General features: G+C 42.3%; 1 protein-coding gene and 2 long non-coding RNA genes across 4 annotated transcripts in view; 2 read left to right on the top strand and 1 right to left on the bottom strand.

Annotated features, from left to right (window-relative positions):
* Nucleotides 1–1,094, top strand: part of LOC143100956 (interleukin-1 receptor type 1-like) — a 7,880-nt gene extending 6,786 nt beyond the window's left edge. Inside the window, exon 4 of the mRNA XM_076264545.1 lies at nucleotides 1–1,094. This exon is cut by the window's left edge and continues 880 nt beyond it. The gene's annotated coding sequence lies outside the window, so the exon portion shown is untranslated.
* A 2,376-nt stretch (nucleotides 1,095–3,470) lies between these two features.
* LOC143099529 (uncharacterized) lies at nucleotides 3,471–6,157 on the top strand. Of its 2 annotated transcripts, none has more exons than XR_012981638.1 (3): nucleotides 3,471–3,720; nucleotides 5,242–5,387; nucleotides 5,601–6,157. It is a non-coding gene; the product is annotated as an uncharacterized LOC143099529 (long non-coding RNA). The 2 variants fall into 2 exon arrangements; XR_012981637.1 differs by having other exon boundaries at nucleotides 3,471–4,080.
* LOC143099528 (uncharacterized) lies at nucleotides 5,813–6,832 on the bottom strand. The gene is made up of 3 exons (XR_012981636.1): nucleotides 6,784–6,832; nucleotides 6,144–6,240; nucleotides 5,813–5,884 (listed from the first exon to the last, which is right to left on the bottom strand). It is a non-coding gene; the product is annotated as an uncharacterized LOC143099528 (long non-coding RNA).
* Between the last annotated feature and the right edge of the window lie 6,344 nt (nucleotides 6,833–13,176).

The raw sequence follows: 13,176 nt of genomic DNA, 5'->3' as shown, positions 1-13,176 counted from the left end.
GAGCTGCGCTTTTAGAACTGTACTCCTTACACCGGACGGTGCCTGTGTGTGCGTGTGTGTGTGTGCGTGTGCGTGCCTGTGTGTGCATGCCAGTGTGATGCCAGTGTGATCATGCCAGTGTGATGCCAGTGTGATGCCAGTGTGATCATGCCAGTGTGATCATGCCAGAGTGATGCCAGAGTGATCATGCCAGTGTGATCATGCCAGTGTGATGATGCCAGAGTGATCATGCCAGTGTGATGATGCCAGAGTGATCATGCCAGTGTGATCATGCCAGTGTGATCATGCCAGTGTGATGATGCCAGTGTGATCATGCCAGTGTGATGATGCCAGAGTGATCATGCCAGTGTGATCATGCCAGTGTGATGATGCCAGTGTGATGCCAGTGTGATGCCAGTGTGATCATGCCAGTGTGATGATGCCAGTGTGATGCCAGAGTGATCATGCCAGTGTGATGCCAGAGTGATCATGCCAGTGTGATGCCAGTGTGATGCCAGTGTGATCATGCCAGTGTGATGATGCCAGTGTGATGCCAGAGTGATCATGCCAGTGTGATGATGCCAATGTGATCATGCCAGTGTGATGATGCCAGTGTGATGCCAGAGTGATCATGCCAGTGTGATGATGCCAATGTGATCATGCCAGTGTGATGATGCCAGTGTGATGCCAGAGTGATCATGCCAGTGTGATGATGCCAATGTGATCATGCCAGTGTGATGATGCCAGTGTGATGCCAGAGTGATCATGCCAGTGTGATCATGCCAGTGTGATGCCAGTGTGATGCCAGTGTGATCATGCCAGTGTGATGATGCCAGTGTGATCATGCCAGTGTGATGATGCCAGTGTGATGCCAGAGTGATCATGCCAGTGTGGTGATGCCAGTGTGATGCCAGTGTGATCATGCCAGTGTGATGATGCCAGTGTGATCATGCCAGTGTGATGCCAGAGTGATCATGCCAGTGTGATGATGCCAATGTGATCATGCCAGTGTGTATTCAATGCAACAGAATAATTATTCAATGCAACAATTAGAATAATTATGCAACAAATTAAGCATTTGTTTTCTTAAATAAATTAATAATGGTTTCCATTGATGTTGTGTCATGCTGGTTGATTAAGTAGACTACAAATCTATACTTACAGCAGGGAAAATAAGTATTGAACACGTCAAAAAATTTTCAGTAAGTAGTATACTTCCAGTGAGGCTATTTGCATAAAATTTTCATCAGACATTAGTATTAACTTAGGTAATCCACACATATAAAAAATCCAAACATTAATGTCCATAACTAGAGTTATGAGTAAAAAGTGAAATGCCACAGGAAAAAAGTATTGAACACGCCTACTGAAATTTCTTAAATACTTTGTGGAAAAGCCTTTATTTGTAATGAGAGCTTCAAGGCATTTCCTGTATGACGAAACTAATCAGTCGCAGTATTCAGGTGTGATTTTGGCCCATTCTTTTAAACAGATAGTCTTTTAATATTGAAGATTCCAGGGGTCCCTCTTGTAAACCCTGATCTTTAGATAACTTCAAAAACTGTTCAATTGGATTTAAGTCAGGGCCTTGATTTCCTTTCTCTGAAACCAATAGAGTTTCCTTTGCTGAATACTTTGGATCATTGTCCTGCTGGAAGGTCTAGCCATGTCTCATCTTCATCGTCCTGGTAGATGGCAAGATTCTCCCAGAAAAATGGCTCCATTCATCATTCCTTGAACTGTATGAAGTCTGCCAGTACCATGAGTGTTGCCAACTATTTCAAATGGAAAGTAGCTAAAGCCAGCTCCAAAAGTCGCTAAATGTCGCTAGATGACGTCACACACTAATTTGCATATCAATTACGCCACCATGATGGCCCTTTAATTCCCCTTTACACCTGTTTGCTTTTCTCCTAGGCAACTTTAAGAGCCTAATTTAAATATATTTAATTTAATATACTTGTATATTAGGGTAATTGATACACTTCTGTAGCCTACATCTTGTCATAGTATACACCAGAATGAGCATTAAGTGGCTGAAAATCAGTCATTTCCAACCTTTCCAACTGCTGCATTTGCTTTGCACAGCTTGAAGTCTGATTATAACTTCACCATAGGCTACACACAATTTAACCTTACAGCAATGGCTATATTTTGGATTTATTTAGGTGATGTCACTCGGACAGACCGACAGAATTTTTTCCCCCTCAGCCGACAGTGTCCTGCATTGACAACATTGAGGCTACATAGCCTAAACGAATGCTTTAGGTTTTTCTAACTTGTAGCCTATGTTCGATTTCTTTCGAACTATCTGCTTGTGAATGAGTTTGTAGCCTACTTTCCTTTGTTGAACGGTGCTGGAAAGCGCGTCCCTGTTTCCCTGTCATCATGTCATTGCTCTCGTCTCGGTTGACTCTGGTTGTAATCTCACCCGAAGTTGCTGCACCTTCCAGTAACGTTGTCTGAGCTGTTAGATCTAGCCTATAGAACATCTACTTCCGTGGATAACATGGGCTGATACTACATAGGCCAGTCATTACTTTTATAATCATGGGGCAATGCTTTGGGCAAACTCGATGTAGGCTAATTTACAAAGGAAACAGGCATGAGACTCTTACACTGCACAGCCAAACTCACTGCTCACTCAGAAGAGTAAAAAGGGACGTTACATGCCATCACATCAGAGTCTCAAAAAGTATCCAAGAACGCCAGAAAAAGTAGCTAGATTTGTCGCTAGTCGCTTTTTACAAAAAAAGTCGCTTGGGGGGTCTGAAATCTCGCTAAATATGGCGATAAAGTCGCTAAGTTGGCAACACTGCATGATGCAAAAACAGCCCCACACCGTGATGCCTCCACCTCCAAACCTCACTGTTGGTAGGGTATTTTTAGGGTGATGCACAGTGCCATTTCTCCTCCAAATATGGTGTGTAGTATGACATCCAAAAAGTTAAATTTTGCTCTCATCTGACCAGAATACGTTCTCTCAGTATTTTATAGGCTTGTCCAAATGTAGTGTAGCAAACCTTCAACGAGCTTCGACATGTTTTTCTTCAGTAATAGGAGTCATGCGGGGTGAGTGTGCATAGAGGCAATGGCGGTGGAGTGCATTACCTATGATTATCTCTGGCCCCGTTTACACGAAGGGAAGACGCAGATATTTCCCTGCGGTTTGGCCTCTCATTAAACACGAAAACCCCGTTTTTATCACAGAAAACGATTATTTCTAAAAACTCCGGCCAAAGTGGAGATTTATGATAACGGCAGTTATGTGTTGTCGTGTCAACTGGGAGAAACGGGGTTTTAGGTTCTCAAACGTCACATTACGCGCCAGAAAATGCTTAAAGGGGTGATAGAATGATGATATAGGGTATTTTGTGCTGGTCCTTACGGTCTCTGAATAGGGTGTGTAACATTGGTTGGGCTGAAAATGGCATATGTGCTGTTCTATGTGCCCTAATGCAAGCCTGGTTGAAAGCCCTTGAATGAAACGAGAGGTTTTCTTCCTTGTATGGTATGCTCATGAATATTTAGATGAACTGCGTGCTGATTGGTTGGTTTACAACGAGCGAAGCTCCCGAGCAAAGACGCAAACATGGCCGACAGCACTCACTGAAACAGCCAAGGTGGAAATACTATGGAGACATAGGTGTTGAACAGCATATTTGACCCTGAATCAGAGGAAGAATCTGAAATAGAGGAGCAACCAGTCGCCCATAGATTGGAAATGACTACTTCAGAGTGGTAAGTTTTGTCATTTACTTTTTGCCACACGTAGCCCAGTTAGCTAGCTGTAATACTAGTGCACGTTAGTGTCGTAGACTAAGACTATGTCTCAAATCGCGTACTTCTGCACTTACAATACCTAAGTTGAGTGCATGAGGGTGTTCACACTGAAAATTCCAACGACACGAAGGGCGCTGCAAGTTCCCGGATGGTGCACTCATAACGGTCAAAAAGCTGAGTGTGCAACGCTGGACACTTTTCGCCCTTAACGGACGCCATCTTGCCCAAATAGCGGAAGGGGAGGGAGCGTTTTCAAACTCGTGGTAATCGCGGTTGAGAAAGCTGAAGCAGCAGCAGTGGAAAACAGACTTTACGGAGGTACAAGCAAGTTATAACATAAACAGTTCATGTTTTGACACAGTATGACCATGTCACTGTCGAATTGAGGACGCCAATAAAGTTATATTAAAATGTTTGCGATCGTCATTTCCGTGAAGTGCACGGAGTTAGTGTTTGATATGAGACAATACTATTTTGTTAAAATTTGCGCACTCCGCCAGTAAGCACACAGTGCACATAGTGTACTACACGAAAGTGTACTCACGTAAGTACACCAATTGAGACAGACTCTCAGCTAAACATTAGGTTCATTTTTAGCATTGTAAGCAACAGAAGTTATTTATTTGCACACAAACAAATGTTTTACAACTTGTACCCTTGTGCAATTTTTGTCGAGATGTCCAGTTAGAAGCTAGCTGAAAAGTTCGTAGCCAGTCGTGGGCATTTCAGGCTATGCTGTAGTGAAAGGAGTGCTGCTTGCAAGGAAAGTAGCTGCTACTCGTTTTAGTCAGTAAGTATATTGTCCTGCTGAATAGGTAATCTGATTAGGAGTTACATACATTATTGTAGTGGTAATATGCGATCTTACAACAGGACGTCCAGTTAGCTGGGCAGGAGCTCTGTGCAGTTCGTAGGCTATATGGCTGAAGTGAAACGAGTAGCCTACTGCTCGCGTCAATGAAAATATTACGTCAGTAGGTCTAATGTACTCGTGTAACTATCCTGCTGATTAAGTCATCTGATTATCGAGATTTTTACCTTGTTTCCATGTAGTAATGTATGATCTTACAACGGGACGTCCAGTAAACTGGGCAGGAGCTCTGTGCAGTTTGTAGCCTATGGCTGAAGTGAAACGAGGTCAACGAAAATATTACTAGGCCTACTCTCGTTTGTGTGATGGTGTCAATTCAAAAACACTTTTATTTATCCCCATTTACATGCCATGGAGTAGAGTACAATAATCAAAAATCCTATAAATATCACTGTTTAAAATACAGTAGGTACAGTCAGTAGGTCTAATCTTGTAACTATCCTATTGACATCTGATTGAGATTATTACCTTCTTTCCATGTAGTAGCCTAATATGTGATCTTACAACTCTGGTAACTAAAACTGGAGACATTTACTTAAGCTACTTTGTGCTACCTGCTCATTCAAAATTACGAAATAACAGCAGGGAAATTATGTTTGTTTTTACAGGTTATGAGAATGGCCCAGGTTCCTGAGGAGCTGACCTGAATGACCATCATGGCCTCGATACGTTGTGCCTCTATTTATTATTTGCAAAATGCAATGAATATTTACAGAGCTGACCATGGCCGTTTGAGAATCAGAGGGATGGAAAGGTGAGGACAATTTGATACAAGTGTTAGCAGTTACAGTATACAAATAAAAATATTTTTAACCAATACACATTCATTATTGGTTCAGCATATTGCAAAAACACAGTTTGATCAACACCACAAAATGACAAACTTTATTTTTTTTTCAACAATCGTCCAGTGATACTCTAATGTAAAAGATTTTTTATAGTAAAAAAAACCCTGTTCTCGTTGCAGGCAATGAAGTGACTTGGCCTACAGGTCTTTTGTGAGCAGGTGCTGGGGTTTCCTTAGAAGAAGCGTCCGTGTCATGATCCCCTCGTGTGTGGTGCTACGTATATGGAGGGAGCGTCCGGATACTTCAGGACAGTACGTTGGATTCAGACCCCTTGTCGACTGAACCGTGACTCATGTTCAGCAACAGCATCCTCCATGGAAGGTCTGTCATGCTGAGCACACAAGTCCGTGGGCACAGGAATCCGCTGGACGGCATCCCAATCAGGAAGAGGGTCTTTGATGATCTCGAAGAGGACAAGAAAGAGGACTTATATTGGATACTGTAATACAGTGCATTGTAGGCTGTATACTGTACAATAAACAAATTGTATGGCCCTGAACATTGTGCTTTGTTTACAGTACTGATGATGATTGACACCAGTAGCATCAGGTCTAAGACAGCCTGTTGTGTGTGAATCAATAAGTTATTTTTAGTGCCTATACTGTTGCACATTTTGATTTGTTGTTTGTGATAAAAAAAAAAGTATATTTTATTAAACTTACAAATTGTTTGGCAAGTCTGTACATAGTTTCTCCTTGGCTGTCTTCTGTTGTGGGGACTCAGCATTCTCATTGAAGTGCATGGCTGCAAGATAAAAACCTAAACCAAACAACAGAAATGTTGTAACACAAGTAAAAGTCACTTTTGCATGCACACACCAAGCTGTTAACTCACAGCAAAAGCATTTGCTAATATTCTAAGCCCCACAAGATGCCACACTTGGAGCATCTGTTTGGCATGCTGCGTTTGTCATGTTGTCATTCTTGTAATGTTCTAAAATAAGAACGTGCAAATAAATCCATTGTATTTAGACAACACAGTTTTCAACATATCGACTAGATATCATTTGAATTGATAATGTGAAGTTGTTTCCACTTCTGACGTCAAAAACGTATGTGGGTTATATTACAACTTAGCAACCAAACTATCGTGTTACTCAGCTTCAGTTAGCTATCTTGCTGAGAACTAACCTGTCAGAGATCTCGACAAACATGCATAGTAAAATGTAGGTTAACATGACAACACAGGTTTTATCTGAATGACACACAGGAAAATTATATAGCCTTGCCAATGAACTAAATCACACATTCTACTTGCTAGATACACGTTAGCATAACTGCTTAGCGACAAAATAATACTTACAGCATGCGGTTGTGATGACCTTACAGCCCCTCGTTTCAGTAACAGCAGCTTAGCAAATCCATCTTTAAACTGTCCAAGGTTTTGAAAACTGCCTTCGGTGAAATGTTTTGCAAATTAATAACGGAGTGTCGAACTTTGCAGGGATCTTCTGGTAGAAAAACATTATCCATGCCCCTCGAACTTCGAATCCTTGGGAAGACTATGGAGTCTCCGCTTTCTTTGTAGCCTAAGTTTCAGCCTGGAACATTGCATTTACGACCGTGGCTCATTTTCGATATCCTTGAAGAACTGTCCGCTTTATAATTCCTGTGGATGTAAACGAGCAGGCAGTTAAACTAGTGTTTGTCTCATCTTCGCTCTCCATTCACGTTCCTGGGCTCAGAGCACCAGTGGGCTGGTCTGTATGTAAATTTTGAGGCGTGACAAATGTACAGGCCAGAGCCAAATAAGGTACCACCTGCGAGTTTGCGTAAACTCGCAGCTTCTTTTGGATTCGCCCGTTTTATGGCGGGAGTTTCGAATTGTGAGATTTGCATAGGAAGGAGGTGTCGATGGGGTTTTGAAGTTCTCTGTATCTCCATTTCACCCACTGAACTATCGCTATTCATCTATGACAAGGTAAACTCGGTTTTGCATTCTATGACCCCTTTAACGTCATGTGAGTGCCCTATGTTTACAGTTTGTTTGGCTACTGATTATGGATGCTATTAAGGTGGTACACATTTTTACGTTTGTGCAAACGCTTTATGCCTGTTTGCATTGGCAAATATCATTCAAAAGAGAAATAGGAAGTGATTTGTTTCTGTTGTTGCTAATTTCGGGATTCTGATTGGCTAAGGGACCGTTCGTTATTTATAAACGGGGGTCACCGGAGGGATTTTGAGTGCTTCAATCAAAAGTTGCATGACCCTCCCCTGCCTGCAAGAACATTTTCAACGACCCTCCAGCAGTCTTTTCAAAAAAGACATAACCCTCCCCGGCCAATCGTCAAAACCTAGCGCTATGGAGCGCTATGAAAACACATCGACTTAAGCAATCGTTCTAAACTCATCCTCAGCTTTCTGATCTTACACATCACACTTCACCAAGATGGTGGCCATTTCTGTAGCTTTACTCACTAACATTGTTGTGGAAACACAATAAGCATGGAAACTAAATGCACACTTCCTGCAACTGCATTAGCCTACTTGAAATAATGTACTCCTCTAGTAAGTATTCACATGAAATAAAACAATAAAACATTGAGACCATTCAACAAAGCACACTGGGTAATAACAAATTCAACACATGAACTTGTTGCTATGGACTCGTCTCTAGGCTTCCTCAGTCATTGTAAAGCTGCCAAAGCTGAACATTATCCGAAACTCAATTTCTCAGACGAGCGTCAATTTGGGAGCTTGCTACACTCCTTCCTTCTTAAATGACTTGAAAAGACCGTTTGCACAATTTCACAAATAATCACAGGGACCGAAAAATACCTAACAAGCCAACTTTTTCCGGGTTTAGGCCTATCATTTTAACTTTTCCCCGCTGTCTTGCCGTTTTAATATTTTCCCTTAGAATATCCCATATTACTGTAATACTCTCATAACATTAGTCCTGCATTCTGGCCTGTCTCTGTGTTGTCCTGTTGTTACCCCTTGCCCTTCCAGAGAAACAGATGTATTCAAATCATCGTTTTGCTTGCTTGAATGCGAACTCAGAGTGATGTTAACCTACAGTAGGCCTATTTAAGTTAACGACGTGGTTGTTGTGAGAGCACGATTCATTGGCGCTTGCCGTGTTCGTCCGTAGGCTATGTCTACGTGCGCACCTGCCAGGCTAAGAGCCAAATAAATCCCCCTGTATATTCACTCCAAGTTGGCCTACCATAACTTACCAACTCTAGCCTACACTGTAGACCATAAACTGGCTATTTATATGACCAATGTATTTGTATTCTGTATTCTGCTTTATGAAGCAAAATTACGCACTGCTACTTGGAACGTAACACATTTTTGTTGGCAGGAGATAGAATGACAGCGATTAACAAATTGCACTTGTTGCTGGTTACCAATAAATAGGGCCTACTATATATTTTTTTGCAAACAAGAAAAACAGAAAGGATGGAGACAGCAAAGCTAGAGATGGGCAGGAACAAGGTCAATTGGTAGAAATGCTTGTCAAAACGTTAGGAGCTGGATGTGTGGATAAATGAAGCACAAGTATGCTTTATAAGCATGCACACTGTTTAATTAGGCGTGAATAAAGTAGGCTACTTTGTTGCTCCAACCCTTCCAACGTTAATGGGGACGGATGTTGACATTTTCCGTATTTTGCGTGAGAAACCCGGGAAATCTCCCTTATTTTCATTGTTCAATATTGACAGAGCTATGGAACGAAAGAGAACGTTATATGGCGACAGAAATCAACAATCAAACAAGCCACTTTGATTTTTTGCTGTTTTCATTAATACAAAAGATGGGTGACCCCCCCTCCTAGACAAAAAAAGTTAGGTGACCCTCCCCTCAACAAAGAATAAAAAGACATGACCCTCCCCTATTTTCCTCCGGTGACCCCGTTTATAAATAACGAACGGTCCCTAATGTGGGATTGAGCTTCTCCTTACACTCCCACCGACAGGTTTGGCATGCTCTTGACGGCATATATACACGGGGAAACTTCTCTGAAAACTGACAGGTGTGCATGATGTTATTTTTGAAAACGGAGAGGGTGATATGTTCGTTTATGAAAATAGCCGGCCATGTATAAATGTAGCCTCTAACAAGTAAACCTGCTGCCTCCAAGTCTTTCTGGAACTTTCTCCGAAAAGGCTACACTTCTGACTATCATTCTGAATTCCTGGTCAGAAATCTTGTGAGGAGATCCTGTGCATGGCAGATTGATGATGCAGTAATGTTCCTTCCACTTGCAGATAATGGGTCCAATACTGCTTACTGGATGATTCTTAATTTTTAAAATGCATCCGTAACCAGTTCTGTTGATATGTTTTGCAACAATAAGGTTGCAAAGGTCTTGGGAGAGCTCTTTGCTTTTACCCATCATAAAATGTTTCTTGTGTGACACCTTGGTAACGGAAAACCATTTTATAGTTCATCAATATACCCAGCTTATATTAATTTGCACAGATAAGAGGGATAATTACTCTCTAACTATGTATAGATTCCAGCCATTCCTTGCCTTTGTGTACTGCTTTTTCTTAGCGTGTTCAATACTTTTTCCCTATGCCATTCCACTTTTTTACTCATAACTCTACTTATGGACATTAATGTTTGAATTTTTTAATATGTGTGGATAACCTAAGTTAATACTAATGTCTGGAGAAGATTTAATGCAAATAGCCTCACTGGAAGTATACTTACTGAAAAAAATGTTGACGTGTTCAATACTTATTTTCCCTGCTGTATATGCAATACATAAGGTTACATGAAATGTAGCAAGGACAAAATCATAATATACTTTAGTTATATGAAATTTAGCAAGGACGAACTTATGCTCCCCAATATTCAACTCTGCTCAACCCTAATATTCAACTCAACTCTATTCAACTCTGCTCAACCCCAATATTCAACTCTATTCAACTCTGCTCAACCCCAATATGTGAGGGATAATGGACGACACCGTTTGACTATACAAAGTTAATACAAGTTCAAGATGGTAAAATGGCACATGAATCACACATCACACATCAATCACCCAACACACATCAATCAATCACACATCAATCACACATCAATCACACATCACACATCAATCACACATCACACATAAATCACCCATCACACATCAATCATACATCAATCACCCATCAATCACACATCACACATCAATCACCCATCACACATCAATCACCCATCAATCACACATCACACATCAATCACCCATCAATCACACATCACACATCAATCACACATCAATCACAAACATGTAACAGAGGGACACGTTAAAGACACATCTCACAAGCATTCATGCAGAGCATGACAGGGATAACTAGCCAATCACGCGCACCAGTCCAGGGAGTGACAGGGTTAACTAGCCAATCACGTGCATCGGTCCAGGGAGTGACAGGGATAACTAGCCAATCACGTGCATCGGTCCAGGGAGTGACAGGGATAACTAGCCAATCACGTGCACCAGTCCAGGAAATAACAGGGAGAACTAGCCAATCACGTGCACCAGTCCAGGAAATAACAGGGAGAACTAGCCAATCACGTGCACCAGTCCAGGAAATAACAGGGAGAACTAGCCAATCACGTGCACCAGTCCAGGGAGTGACAGGGTTAACTAGCCAATCACGCGCATCAGTCCAGGGACTCGTCTCACACATGGAGAGATCCTACCACACAACAGCGCTAGTCTGACCACGCCCACACATCGCACTCTTTGGAATGCTTGGACTCGCACCAGCAGAACCAGCGTCTGTCCCTCAGAGTGGAACGACCAGAGGAACTACCCTCACGACCTTATATGGGCAATATAGAGGACTACCCTCACGACCTTATATGGGCAGACCTTATATGGGCAATATAGAGGACTACCCTCACGACCTTATATGGGCAATACAGAGGAACTACCCTCACGACCTTATATGGGCAATACAGAGGACTACCCTCACGACCTTATATGGGCAATACAGAGGGACTACCCTCACGACCTCACGACCTTATATAGGCAATATAGAGGACTACCCTCACGACCTTATATAGAGGACTACCCTCACGACCTTATATAGGCAATATAGAGGACTACCTTCACGACCTTATATAGAGGACTACCCTCACGACCTTATATAGGCAATATACAGGACTACCCTCACGACCTCACAATATAGAGGACTACCCTCACGACCTTATATAGGCACGACCTTATATAGGCAATATAGAGGACTACCCTCACGACCTTATTTAGGCAATATAGAGGACTACCCTCACGACCTCACAATATAGAGGACTACCCTCACGACCTTATATTGGCAATATAGAGGAGTACCCTCACGACCTTATATAGGCAATATAGAGGACTACCCTCACGACCTTACAATATAGAGGACTACCCTCACGACCTCACAATATAGAGGACTACACTCACGACCTTATATAGGCAATATAGAGGACTACCCTCACGACCTCACAATATAGAGGACTACCCTCACGACCTTATATAGGCAATATAGAGGACTACCCTCACGACCGACTACCCTCACGACCTTATATAGGCAATATAGAGGACTACCCTCACGACCTCACAATATAGAGAACTACCCTCACAACCTTACAATATAGAGGACTACCCTCACGACCTTACAATATAGAGGACTACCCTCACAACCTTATATAGGCAATATAGAGGACTACCCTCACGACCTTACAATATAGAGGACTACGGGAACTACCCTCACGACCTCACAATATAGAGGACTCCGGGAACTACCCTCACAACCTTACAATATAGAGGACTACCCTCACGACCTCACAATATAGAGGACTACCCTCACGACCTTACAATATAGAGGACTCCGGGAACTACCCTCACGACCTTACAATATAGAGGACTACCCTCACGACCTTACAATATAGAGGACTCCGGGAACTACCCTCACGACCTTATATAGGCAATATAGAGGACTACCCTCACAACCTCACAATATAGAGAACTACCCTCACGACCTTATATAGGCAATATAGAGGACTACCCTCACGACCTTACAATATAGACAACTCACGACCAACTCACGACCTTACAATATAGAGGACTACCCTCACGACCTTACAATATAGAGAACTACCCTTACGACCTTACAATCTAGAGGACTACCCTCACGACCTTATATAGGCAATATAGAGGACTACCCTCACGACCTCACAATATAGAGGACTACCCTCACGACCTTATATAGGCAATATAGAGGACTACCCTCACGACCTTACAATATAGAGGACTACCCTCACGACCTTACAATATAGAGGACTACCCTCACGACCTTATATAGGCAATATAGAGGACTACCCTCACGACCTTACAATATAGAGGACTCCGGGAACTACCCTCACGACCTCACAATATAGAGGACTCCGGGAACTACCCTCACAACCTTACAATATAGAGGACTACCCTCACGACCTCACAATATAGAGGACTACCCTCACGACCTTACAATATAGAGGACTCCGGGAACTACCCTCACGACCTTACAATATAGAGGACTCCGGGAACTACCCTCACGACCTTATATAGGCAATATAGAGGACTACCCTCACAACCTCACAATATAGAGAACTACCCTCACGACCTTATATAGGCAATATAGAGGACTACCCTCACGACCTTACAATATAGACAACTCACGACCAACTCACGACCTTACAATATAGAGGACTACCCTCACGACCTTAC

Source organism: Alosa pseudoharengus, unplaced genomic scaffold (genome assembly GCF_046254945.1).
Source record: "Alosa pseudoharengus isolate Yale_2024_CS ecotype anadromous, Long Island Sound unplaced genomic scaffold, YU_APseudo_1.1 YU_APseudo_1.1_scf_3, whole genome shotgun sequence".
Classification (NCBI taxonomy): domain Eukaryota; kingdom Metazoa; phylum Chordata; class Actinopteri; order Clupeiformes; family Clupeidae; genus Alosa; species Alosa pseudoharengus.
This window is presented reverse-complemented; position numbering and strand designations above follow the sequence as displayed.